Source organism: Tenrec ecaudatus, chromosome 1 (genome assembly GCF_050624435.1).
Source record: "Tenrec ecaudatus isolate mTenEca1 chromosome 1, mTenEca1.hap1, whole genome shotgun sequence".
Classification (NCBI taxonomy): Eukaryota; Metazoa; Chordata; class Mammalia; order Afrosoricida; family Tenrecidae; genus Tenrec; species Tenrec ecaudatus.
The window spans coordinates 144,261,047-144,274,539 of record NC_134530.1 but is presented as its reverse complement, the minus strand read 5'-3'; positions in this window follow the sequence as shown (position 1 = coordinate 144,274,539).

Sequence of the window (13,493 nt, the reverse complement as noted above, 5' to 3'; positions counted from 1 at the left end):
ACCAGGAGTGTGAAATGGGGCGCAGGCCGCACACCCTGCTTCCCCCAGTCCTTCTGACCGCTTCCCACAGACTTGCTCTTGCCTCTGCTCCTCTACATCGGGGTTCCGGAGCGAGGTGGACAGGGTGTGAGCACTGGGAACCAAGGTTCTGATTGAAGAGCGTCCCAGACACACAGCATCTTCCTCTCCTGTCCAGGCTGGCTGAGGCGGTGTCAAGGGATGAGCAGGCATTCCAGCCCATGAAGCCACAGCCAAATTCCCACTCAGGACGTTTTGTCTTCAAGTCCCCCAGGTCCCCGCCTCACCCTGCCCGTCCCAGAGCCCGAAATAGCCTGTGGCTTCATCGAAGGCAAGGCCCAGGTCCCAATTTTAGTCCCACAGACATTGGGTGGCCTGTGACTTGCAGGCGCCTGGGCTGGGCCCCGCGGGGAACATGGAGAGGAATGAGGACCAGCCCCTGCCTCAGGGGGCATGTGGCAAGTGCTCAGATGACGGACACCAAAGGCCACACAGAAAGAAGGAGGGTCCCACCAAGGACACGGACGGCCTTGTGACAGAGAGCGGTTTCTGTTGTCCCTTAAAGGATGAGCCAAACTTCCCCTGCCATCGGTTCGATCCTGACACCGACTCATAATGACCCCATGGAGCAGCGGAGTTGGAATGGTCCCTGGGAGTTTCCGAGACGGTAATTCTCTATCAGGCGGTTGTGCACCGCCGACCTCCTGGTGGTTGAGAGTCCAGCGTGTCACCACTATGCCCGAGCTCCTTTTAAGGATGAGGAGGATTTCAGTCGGCAGAAAAGAGGACACTCGTCCTAGGTAGAGGGAACATCTAATTGCAGAGGAGGTGGAACCTGGGGCATGCCTCTGGTTTGACCAGAGCATCTGGGAGAAGCTGGATTCGCTTCAGGTTGCCATGAGCTGGTGCTTAAACTGCCGATGCACTCCAGATGATGGGCTCGCGCCCCCAAGTGGTAAAGACCCAATGACTCGACCCTTCCTCATCAGGAAGTAGAGGCGCAGAAATTTACAAAGCTCGTTAGGAAGACAAAATGATACCAGTCTCCCACCTTTGTCTTGGCCCAGTAATCAAAACCAACCAACCAACCAACAAAACCAAAAAACTAAGCCCATTGAGTTGATTTCAACTCCTGGGGCCCTCTAGGACAGAGTACAAGGGCTCTTAGAGCCTATAGGTTTCCAAGACTGTGCATCTTTACTGAAGTCCATTGGCACATCTTTTTCTCTTAGAGAAGCTAGCAGATTTGAACCTGCGACCTTTCAGTTCTCCGCTGAGTACTTAACCTAAGTGCTTCTCTTCAGAACTTCTCTTGACCCAGCACTGGACTCTTACGCCAAGGGGCTTATGGAGGAACAGACTGAGCCTGCAATTTTGCCACTCTCAAGGGGGCCAAAAAGACACCTGAAGTGATCAGTCAGTGACCATGAAGGGCCATATTGGGCTGCAGGAAAGGTTTTTATGGCATGGTCCTTAAGTGTGGAGTGACACGCAATGGGAGAAGAATGATGGTACTTCTTCAGTTTTCCAAATCTATTTAAATCTGGCCCACCCACAGTTGGTGGAAAGTCTGATACTATGAACGCTTCCTCCCTGGGCTCACCGGCGTTCACAACAATCAAGACAACGCAAAAGCAAGCAAGCAAGCGGGCGGGTCCTCAGAAACTTGCTCCTTGAGCTATGCAGGGAGTGTGACCCCCTCGCTGCGGCACGGCTTCTCCAGGAGGCTGGGAAGTCCCAGGGGTTCTTCTAATATCTTCACCAGATTTTGTCATCCCAGGGGTTGGGGGGCTGGGCGGCACTGCAGGACTGTTCTAGTTGGGTGTCAACTTCCATTGCTTGTGAATACCTTCTTCCTAGGTGCTGCCGCCTCTGCCCGCAGGTAAGGGTCCCCCCTCCCCTCCACCACCTCCCTGACCTCCAGGACTCTAAGTCCCAGCTAACCTCCTGGGAGGATGTGGGGAGAAATGGTTTACATTCTTTTCTGAAGACCCAACAGCCAAGACAAACACAAACACACATACACACACACACACACACACACGGCTGATTTCTCAATCAGGTTATTTTGCCACATTAAACACTCAATTAATCACCCTGCTACCCTGTCAGTATCAAAGGAAAGTGCAATAGACAGCCATGAAACATATGGGACCAAACCCCTTCTGCTGAGTTAATTCTGACTGCGCACTGAGCTCCAGCCCCGGCTGCCCATCGAGTGTCATCCCTCAATTATGGGCAACTCTATGGGGCAGAGTCAAAGCCCCGGTAGGGTTCCCAAGGCAGCAATCTGTATGGAGGCAGAGTGCCACATCTTCCCCCAAAGCACTTGGTGAGTCTGAACCGTGGACCTTTTGGTTATTAACAGCCAAGCATTTTAACTACAGTGCCACCAGGGCGTGGGAAACCCACCTCCACTGAGTTGCTTCTGAGTCCTCGCAAACCCGTGTAGGGTTTCTGAGACGGTCAGTCTTTATAGGAGCAGGCGGCCTCGTCTTTCTCCTGCCGAGGTGCTGAGGGGCTTGAAATACCAACCTTGCAGTTCGAAGTTCAACACCTAACCCATAGTGCCCCCAGGCTCCTAAATTACGGTACTCCAAAAAACTCACTGCCATCAAGTCGATTCCAACGCATGGTGACCCTATAGGACAGGTAGAACAGCCCGGTGGGTTTCCCACACTGACTGTGCAGGAGCACAAAGCCCCCTGGTGCTCCCCCAGCGTCGCTGCTAACTTTGAACTACCGGCCTTGCAGTTACCACCCCACCGCATGACCACCACACCCCAAAACTGTTGCCTGAAAATAATCTCCACACCTTAAACCAAAAATATCCCCTAAAATCTTCTTCAAACCAAACTATCAGTTAACTGTTGTGAATCGTCAAGACAGACAGGCTTCATACAATCCACCTTCTCGGGGATTTGCTCAACACAGAGCTTGACCGTGTATGGTAAGAGGAGCTTGACCGTGTATGGTAAGAGGATACAGCCCCTTTAAACCCCACAGTATGCCCTTTCTTTCTTTTTTTAAAAAAAATCATTTTATTGGGGGCACATACAACTCTTATCACAATCCATACATACATCAATTATATATTTGTACATTCATTACCCTCTTCTTTCTCAAAACATTTGCTCTCCACATAAGCCCCTGGCATTAGCTCCTCGTTTTTGCTCCTGCCTCTCCGCTGCCCTCTCCCTCCTAAACCCTTGATAACTTATAAATTATTATTTTGTCATATCTTACACGTTCCAACGTCTCCCTCCATCCACTTTTCTGTTGTCCATCCCCCAGGGCGGAGGTTAAATGTAGATCCTTATAATCAGTTCCCCCTCTCTATCCCACCCTCCCTCGACCCTTCCGGTATTGCCACTCTTACCACTGGTACTGACGGGATCATCTGTCCTGGATTCCCTGTGTTTCCAGTTCCCATCTGTACTAGTGTGCATACTCTGGTCTAGCCAGATTTGTAAAATGGAATTGGGATCATGATGGTGGGAGGGTAAGCATTTAGGAACTAGAGGAAAGTTGTATGTTTCATCTTTGCTACACTGCACCCTGACTGGCTCATCTTCTCTCTGCGACCCTTCTATAAGGGGATGTCCAGTTGCCTACAGATGGGCTTTGGGTCCCCACTCCGCACTCCCCCTCATTCACAATGATATGATTTTTTGTTCTTTGATGCCTGATACCTCATCCCTTTGACACCTCGTGATCACACAGGCTGGTGTGCTTCTTCCATGTGGGCTTTGTTGCTTCTGAGCTAGATGGTCGCTTGTTTACCTTCAAGTCTTTAAGACCCTAGATGCTATATCTTTTGATAGCCGGACTCCATAAGCTTTCTTCACCACATTTGCTTATGCACCCGCTTTGTCTTCAGCAATTGTATCTGGGAGGTGAGCACAGAATGAAAAGATTTTTTGTTCTTTGATGCCTGATAACTGATCCCTTCAGCACCTCGTGATCACACAGGCTGGTGTGCTTCTCCCATGTGGGCTTTGTTGCTTCTGAGTGAGATGGCAACTTGTTTACCTTCAAGTCTTTAAGACCCTAGATGCTATATCTTTTGATAGCCGGACTCCATAAGCTTTCTTCACCACATTTGCTTATGCACCCGCTTTGTCTTCAGCAATTGTGTCAGGAAGGTGAGCATCATGGAATGCCGGTTTAATAGAACAAAGTGTTCTTGCATTGAGGGTGTACTTGAGTGGAGGCCCAATGTCCATCTGATACCTCAATACTAAACCTATAAATATATGCACATAGATCTATTTCCCCATCCTCATATATAAATATATTTACTTATGTACATGCATTTATTTATCTATTTATTTATCTATTTATTTATTTATTTATAAATGGCCTTTACCTCCTAGCTCTTTCCTCTATTTCCTTTTACTTTCCTCTTGTCCCACTATCATGCTGTCTTCATTTGGGTTTCACTAATTCCTCTCAGTTACATTACCCTTGATCACTCCCTACCAGGCCTCCCACACCCTCCTCATTGCCAATTTGGATCATTTGTTTTTCCCTTGTCCCTGGGTTTGTTAACACTACTTCCTTTCCCCCCACCTCCCCCTCTCCCATGTGCCCCCGGAACTGTCGGTCCCATTGTTTTCTCCTCCAGATAGTTCATCCAGCCTATCTTATTTAGACAGACCTGCGGAGATAATGACATGCACAAAAACAAGACAGAGCAAAACCCAGCAACATATAAAACAAAACAAGAACAACAAAAAAGAAAAGCTTGTCGTTAGTTCAAGGCCTTTAGGAGTGTTTTCCAGTCGAGTCTTTTGGGGTGCCATGCCTTGGCCCCTAAGTCTATTTTTGGTATCTCCTGGGGACTTTGTTGCTCTGTTCTCCTGGCTGTTCTGTTGCACACCCTTAGTGTTTTGCCTCGATGTGGGATCAGATTGGGCACAATTCCCACACTGTGTCTCCTGTGTTGTCCCCTGTAGGGTTATGGGTCAGTGAGGGATGTTGTGTCCCATAGTGGGGCCAGCCCTATGGTCCTCTCTGTGGATTGGCTGCTCTGAGAGGGAATATTGTTGTCAAGGCTTGGTGGGCCAAGATGTGCTATGCTCTCTCTCCCTCCCTCTTCATTTGCTCCCATGTGCTCTGATCAGACCTGTCCCTCTCCCTGAGCTGCAGCTTCAGTGCTGTCCTCTGAAATAAATTCTTCTGGAGGGAGGGGCAGCTCTTCACATAGTTGGGGCTGGCCCCTCAGACCTCTCTAGCAGTATGCCCTTTCTGTCCACTCAACGGCCTCTTGATTGAGGGGTAGGTTCTGAATGAGCACATTAAGTGTTTTGAAGTGTCTGACTTTACGCTCTTTAAGATCTCTGTGGGATCACATACCAGTGACTCTGGAGATTCAATAGATTCAATAGGAGAGTCAATGGATTCCATTGAGAGACAGTGAGATTGGGTTAACGAGAAAAGGGGGCTGAGCTTCATGGCACAACTCGAGTAATGCGGTCACAGCCATGCATTAGACAGGTAGACATTGTTGAGTTGGTGCGTGTTCTGTTGTGTCTATTTTCAAAAGCATTAAAAATATGGCACAGGAAATAATGACTAAATGTATATTTAGAAGAACAAACATGTTTACCTTGGAAGAAGATGGAGCACAATACTCTCTAGAGGCAAAGACAGTGAGACTCTTTCTCACGTGCTTCCGGCACGTTTGCAGCAGGGATCCCTGTCTGCAGAAAGACGTCCTGCTCGGCGAAGGTGAGTATCGGAGGAAGAGAAGACCCTCCATGAGGGGTGGGCACAGCGGCTGCAACAAGGAGCTCGGACGTGGCAGTCGTCGTGAGGATGGCGCAGGACGGGGGGAGGTTCGTTCTGGTTTATGGAGACCAGGTCTCTATGTGTCAGACCCGACCCCAGGGCACCCGGTGACAAGAAGAAGTAGAGGAGGCTGAGCCTGTCCTCACATGCGCGGGCTGATTCCAAACAAACGGGGTCCCGACAGTTTTCTACAATTAGTTGATGACTTCAGAGACGTTCTCTCTGCGATACAGCTGTCTTAGACTCTTTAGACCAGTGGTTCTCAACCTTCCTAATGCCGTGACCCCTTAATACAGTTCTTTGTGCTGTGGTGACCCCCCAACCATAAAATTATTTTCGTTGCTACTGCATAATTGTCATTTTGCTACTGTTATGACTCGTCATATCTGACATGCAGGATGTATTTTCATAGTTAAAACTTGAACATAATTAAAGCATTGTGATTAATCACAAAACAATATATAATTATATATTGTGAAATATTTGTTTCTAATGACAAATAAATGAAATTTTGTCTTGAAGCATGGTGTAGCATGGGTAACAGTCTCCACGCAGGGTACTCGTAGGTGGGTGTATCTGCATGTGGACGGACCTGCCTGGAGATGGATAGAGGAGCAGTGCCTTGGTTCCTAAGACCATTGGAAATCTGTGTCTTCTGACGGTCTTAGGCGACCCATGTGAAACGGTTGTTCGACCCCCAAAGGGGTCTCGACCCACAGGTTGAGAACTGCTGCTTTAGACTTTTCACAAAAACAAAACAAGGTCCATTCAAAAGAGTGGCTTCTGAGGGGGAATCTCCGAATGTTGAATTCAAGACACCGAGGTTGTCTCAGAAGATTACGCTGTTACCGTTGTCAGGGGATACCGAGTCGGTCCCACCCCTGGCAACCCCGTGTACAACAGGAGGGAACAGCACCCGTCCGAGCCCACTCACAATCATGCTTACAGCAGTCCATCTTGTTGAGGGCTTCCTCTTTTTCTGTGCCCTCTGCTTTACCAAGCTTGATGTCCTTCTCCAGGGACTGGTCTCTCTGAAGGAGCCCTGGTGGTGGCATGCTTGTGTGTTGGGTGGCTACCAGTCAAGTTAGCAGTTTGAAACTATCAGCAGCTCTGTGGGTGAAAGGCAAGGCTTTCTACTCCCATCGAGAGTTCCAGCCTCAGACACCCACAGGTGGTTCTGCCCTGTCCTATCGAGTTGCTAAGAGTCGGGATTGACTAAAGGGCAGTCAGGAGTTAGGTCTCTTGGTTTCTTGCTATTAGAAGCCATCCAGTCAGTTCTGCCCCATAACGACCCCATGCACAACAGACGGAAACACTTCTAGGACCTACACCATCCTCACACTTGTTCCTGTGCCTGAGCCCATTGATGCGGCCACCGTGTCCATCCATCTCCTCGAGGGCCTCTTTTTCGCTGCCTTTCTACTTTCCCAGACCTGATGCCCTTCTCCAGGGACTGGTCTCAACTGACACCGTGTCCAAAGTATGCAAGACGAAGTCGTGATCACCATCTTTGCTTCTAAGGAACATTCTGGCTGTAATTCTTCCAAGACAGATTGATCTGTCCTTTAGAATATTGAAAGAATACTTGCAAAAATTATTCTCCAGCTCCACAATTCAAATGCATCAGTTCTTCTTTGGTTTTCCTTATTCCATGTCCAACTTTCACAGGCATGTGAGGTGATTAAAAATATCATGGCTTGGGTCAATTGTACCCTGGTCCTCAGAGCAACACCCGTGCTTTTCAACACTCTACAGAGGTCTGTGCAGCAGGTTCACCTAATGCAACTCCTCTTTTGATTTCCGGACTGCTGCTTCCATGAGCATTGATTGAGGAGCCAAGAAGACCAAATCCTTGGCAACTTCCATCTTTTCCCCATTTATCATGATGTTACCTATTGATCCAGGTGTGAGGATTTTGGTCTTCCTTACATTGAGTTGTAATCCATACTGAAAGCTACAATCCTCTCAATGCAAGAACACTTTGTTTTATTAAACTGGCATTCCATGATGCTCACCTTCCCGAAATGGTCGCTGAAGACAAAGCGGGTGCATAAGCAAATGTGAAGAAAGCTGATGGTGCCCGGTTACCAAAAGATATAGCATCTGGGGTCTTAAAGGCTTGAAGATAAATAAGCGGCCATCTAGCTGAGAAGTACAAAGTCCACAAGGAAGAAGCACATCAGCCTGTGTGATCAGGAGGTGTCTATAGGATCAGGTATCAGGTCTAACAAACAAAAAATCATATTTTGTGAATGAGGGGGAGTGTACAGTGGAGACCCAAAGCCCATCTGTAGGCAACTAGACATCCCCTTACAGAAGGGTCACAAGGAAGAGATGAGCTAGTCAGGGTGCAGTGTAGCAACGATGAAACATACAACTTTCCTCTAGTTCTTTAATGTCCCCCCACTATCATGATCCCAGTTCTACCTTACAAATCCAGCTAGACAAGAGCATGTACACTGGTATAAATCAGAGCTGGAAACACAGGGAATCCAGGACAGATAAATCTCTCAGGACCAATAATGAGACTAGAGATACCAGGAGAGTAAGGGGAAGGTGGGAGGGAGGGAGAAAGGGGAAACAATCCCAATGATCTACATAGAATCCCCTCCCTGGGGGACAGACAACAGAAAAGTGGGTGAAGGGAGACATCAGACAGTGTAAGACATGGAAAATAATAATAATTTATAAATTATCAAGGTTCATGAGAGAGGGAGGGAGGGAGGAGGGAGGGGGAAAAGGAGCTGATACCAAGGGCTCAAGTAGAAAGAAAATGTTTTGAGAATGATGATGGCAACAAATGTGCTTGACACAATGTATGTATGTATGTATGTATTGTGATAAGAGTTGTATGAGCCCCCAATAAAATGATTTATATATATGTATATATATATTTATATCTACAGTGGTTTCAACAAGCAAGGTACGTCATCTGCATTTGCAGGTTGTTAATAAACCTTCCTCCAATCCTGATGCAACTTTCTTCTTCATATAATCCCATTTCTCTGATTGTTTGCTTAGCATACAGATTGAATAAGTATGGTGAGATGATGCAACCTTGTTACACACCTTTCCTGATTTTAGTATGTACTAACCATACAGTATTTCCCTTGTTCTGTTCCCACAGCTGGCTCTTAATTCATGTACAAGTTCCACATGCGCACAACAAAGTGTTTTGAAATTCACATTTTTCTCAAAGTTATTCATAGTTTACATGGACCACACAAAGTCTAATGCCTTGCCATAATCAATAAAACACAAGTAAACATTTTTCTGATAAACATTTTCTTGCTTTCAGCCAAGATCCATCTGACATCAGCAATGTTATCCCTTGTTCCATGTGTTCTTCTGAACCTGGCCTGAACTTCTGGCAGCTCCCTGTTAATGTACTGCTGCAACCTTTGTTGGATGATCTTCAGCAACTTTTTACTTGCATGCAAAATCAATAATACTATTCTATAATTTGAGCATTCTATTGGGTCACTTTTTTGTTGTTGAATGGATACAATATGGATCTCTTCCAGTCAGTTGGCCAAGTAGCTGTCTTCCAGATTTCCTGGCAGGGAAGAGCGAGTGCTCCAGTGCCTCATCAGCTTGTTGAAACATTCCAGTTGGTTTTCCATCAATTCCTGGAGCCTTGTTTTTTGGCTAATGCTTTCAGCGCAGCTTGAACTTCTTCCTTCAGCACCATTGGTGCTTGCTCATAGGCTACCTCCTAAAATAGTGGGATGTCCACCAGTTCTTTTTGGTGCTGTGACTCCGTGTATTTGTTCTATTTTAATTTGCTGCTCCTGCATCATTCAATGTTTGCCCATAGGATCTTTCAATAGTTCAGCTCAAGGCGTGGGTTTCTCTTGAGTTGTTTCAGTTTAAGAGATGCTGAGTGTGTTCTTCACTTTTGGTTTGCTAGCTCTCGGTCTTTGCGCACTTCATCACAATATTTTACTTTGTCTTCTTGAGCTGCCCTTTGCAATCGTCTATTCGGCTCTTTGACCTCATCTTTTGTCCATGGCTTTAGCTACTCTGATTAAGAGCAGCTTCAGAGTCTCTTCTGGTATCGACTTTGATCTTTCTTTCTTTCCTGTCTTTTGAATGACCTTTGGCTTTCCTCATGAATGAGGTTCTTGATGTCCTCCCACAGCTCCTCAGATATCACGTCCTTAGTGTTCAATGTGTCAGGTCTATTCTTGAGAAGTTCTTGAAATTCAGGTGGGGTAGACTCCAGGTTGTATTTGGACTCTCATAGATTTGTTTTAATTTTCTTCAGCTTCAACCTGAACTTACATATGAGTAATTGATTTTCTGTTCCATATTCAGCCTCTGGTCTGGTTTTAGCTGCCGGTATTGAGCTGCTCCATCGTCTTCCAATTGATTTTTGTGTATTCCATCTGGAGAAGTCCACGTGTATAGTTGCCTTTTGTGTTACCGAACAAAGGTGCTTGCTATGAACAAGTTGTTGGTCTTGTTTATAACAGACATCTCTCTTGATAGCATGTCCAAAATATAGGAGGCAAAGGATCTCTAATCTTGCCTTTAAGGTGTAGTCTAGCTGTCCTTCTTCGAAACCAGATCTGTTTGTTCTTTTGGCAGGCTGTGGAACTTTCAGTCCTCTCCTTCAGCACCAGAAAGCAAATGCATCGCTTCTTTGTCGGACTTCCTTACTCGGGGTTCAACTTTCCCAAACATATGAGGTGATTGAAAATACCTTGCCTTGGCTCAGATGCATCTTAGTCCCCAAAGTACCATCCTTGCCTTTCAACACTTCACAGAGGCCCTGTCTGTGCAGCAGCTTTGCCCCCTGCAGTGCCTTGTCAGACCTCTTGGCCGCTGCTTCCATGAGCATTGATTCTGGATCTAAGCAAGGTGAAATCCTTGACAACTTCAATCTTTTCTCTGTTTATCATGCTGTTACCTGCTGGCCCAGTTGTGGGAATTTTTGAGGATTGTTCAATAATGGTTGCAGCAGTACATTGACAGGGAGGTGCCCGAAATTCAGGCTAGACACAGAAGAGGACATGGAACAAGTGATGTCATTGCTGATGTCAGATGGATCTTGGCTGAAAGCAGAGAACACCGCAAAGATGTTTACTTGTGTTTTATTGACTGTGTCAACGCATTAGACTGTGTGGACCATAAAAAACTATGAATGGCCTTGAGAAGAATGGGAATTCCAGAACCCTTCCTTGTGCGCATGCGGAGCAGTACATGGATCAAGCTGGGTGAACAGAACAAGGGAATACTGCGTGGTTGAAAATCAAAAAATACCTTGGCTTGGGCATGTAGGGCTGCATCCTCTCACCATACTTAGTCAGTGCACATGCTGAGCAAATCTTCCGGGGAACCTGATTGTATGAAGAAGAATGCTGGCTTATTAACGACCTGTGAGATGCAGGTGACACGCCCTTGCTTGCTGAAGGTGAGAAGGGCCTGAAGTGCTTGTTGATGAAGACCCAGCCTTCAGTGGGGATTACGGCTCAAGGACAGGAAACCCCAGCTCCTCACAGAAGTTTGTGGTGACTGTTCTGGGGATCCCAAAGGAGTAATCTCCCAAAGGAATAATACAGGACAGTCACTGGGGCTCGTTATGAAGATAATTTTAAGATAATTGAAAACTACATTGGTGGAAAAAGGCCAGAAAAAATTGTGTTGAATAATTTTTTCCCTGTCATAACAATGTACCTGCTCATTCTTCAAAGGAACAAATGCTGTCCTGTAAGAATCCCATCCACTCTACAGCCCTGATAACGCCCCTTCAGACGTCTTGTTCCCCAAACTGAAAGAACATAGAAAAGAGACAAGACTGAAGTCTCCCAATGGAGTAAGTCGAAGAGCGCAGGACTCTGTGGGGAAGGCTTAGAGAGAGGAGCGAAGCACCTTCAGGGGTCTAGAGACCCAGATGGAGGAGATCGTGAGAGTCAATAGCTTCATGTTCTGATACTTCATTTCATAAAAGTTGCTATAGTTTGTAGCAATACTTTTAGACTTACGTGTGTGTGTGTTACGGTCATCCACTCCAGTGAGGGAGTGGGTAAACACACTAGCACAGCCATGCAGCAGAAGACAGAAAGAAAAAAATTCTCAAAACCAAACTCACTGCCACAGAGTTGGTTCCAACTCATAGTGACCCTATTGGACAGAGTCCAACTGCTCTTATGGGCTTCCAAGGCTGTAGATTTTTACAGAAGTCAAGCTCTTTACAGAAGTGTCTTTCTCCCATGGAGCACTGGGTCGTTTCAAACTGCAGACTTGGCCGGTAGTAGCTCAGCATATTACCACTATAATACCAGGGCGTCTTGATAGGATACTACTTTGCATTAAATAACAAGAGACAATTAATCCACAAAAGAACTCTAACGAACCCCCAAACCATTATGCTTAGTGGAAAAAGTCAATCTAAAGAATTTATGTACTGTATCAGCAGTTCTCAACCTTTGGGTCGGGGCCCCTTTGAAAGTTGAATGACTCTTTCACAAGGGTCGCCCAATTCATAACAGTAGCAAAATTATAGTTATGTTGGGGGGGGACCACCACATGAGGAACTGCATTAAAGGGTTGTGGCACTAGGAAGGTTGAGAACCCCTGTCCTACATGAGTCCATTGATATGACAAGCTGCAGTGATAGCGGGCAGATGGGTGGTTGGAGGGGCTTATGTGAGTGGGCAGGAGCTGTCATTACAAAGCATGAGGGAGTTTCTGAAGGGATGGACCTTCTCTGTAACCTGATTATGGCGTGTTAGGCTGGCGTGACTAGCAAACTGAATCCAGTGACGCTCATGTATGTATAAGAAAGAGCTTCAGCTCAAGAAGTCATTAAATACCGAGAAAACATCCCACCTAGCCCAACTCAAGTCCATAAGTCTGACACTAGTCCGTAAGTCCCTCTTTTAAAAAAATCATTTTATTGGGGCTTGTACAGTTCTTATCACAATCCATACATCCATCCACGTGTCAAGCACATTTGTACATACATTACCGTCATCATTTTCAAAACATTTTTTTATTTGAGACCTTGATATATATCACTTTCCCCCTCCACCTTTCCCTCTGTCATGAACCCTTGATAATTTGTAAAAGAAATGTCATGTCTTATACCGACCATTGTCTTTCTTCACCCACTTTTCTGTTGCTCATCCCCCTGGGAAAGGGTTATATGTAGATTATCGTGATCAGTTTCACTTTTCTCCCCCACGTTCCCCTTCCCCTCCTGACATCACTACTCTCATTATTGGTGCTGAGGGGTTTATCTGTCCTGGATTCCCTGTGGTTCGAGCTCTTATCTGTACCAGTGTACATCCTCTGGTCTAGTTGGATTTGTAAGATGGACTTGTGGTCATGGTAGAGGGCATTGGGGGTGGAGAAGTATTAAAGATCTAGAGGAAAGCTGTATGTTTCAATGGTGCTATACTGCACCCTGACTGGCTCATCTCTTCCTTATGACCCTTCTTTAAGGGGAAGTCCAATTGTCTAAAGATGGGCTTTGGATCTCCACTCTGCACCCTGCCTCATCACATTGATATGATTTTTTGTTCTGTGTCTTTGATGTCTGATACCTGATCCCATCGACACCTCTTGATCACGCAGGCTGGTGTGCTTCTTCCATGTGAGCTTTGTTGCTTCTTAGTTAGATGACCGCTTCTTTATCTTCAAGCCTTTAAGACCCCAGACACTGTATCTTTTGACAG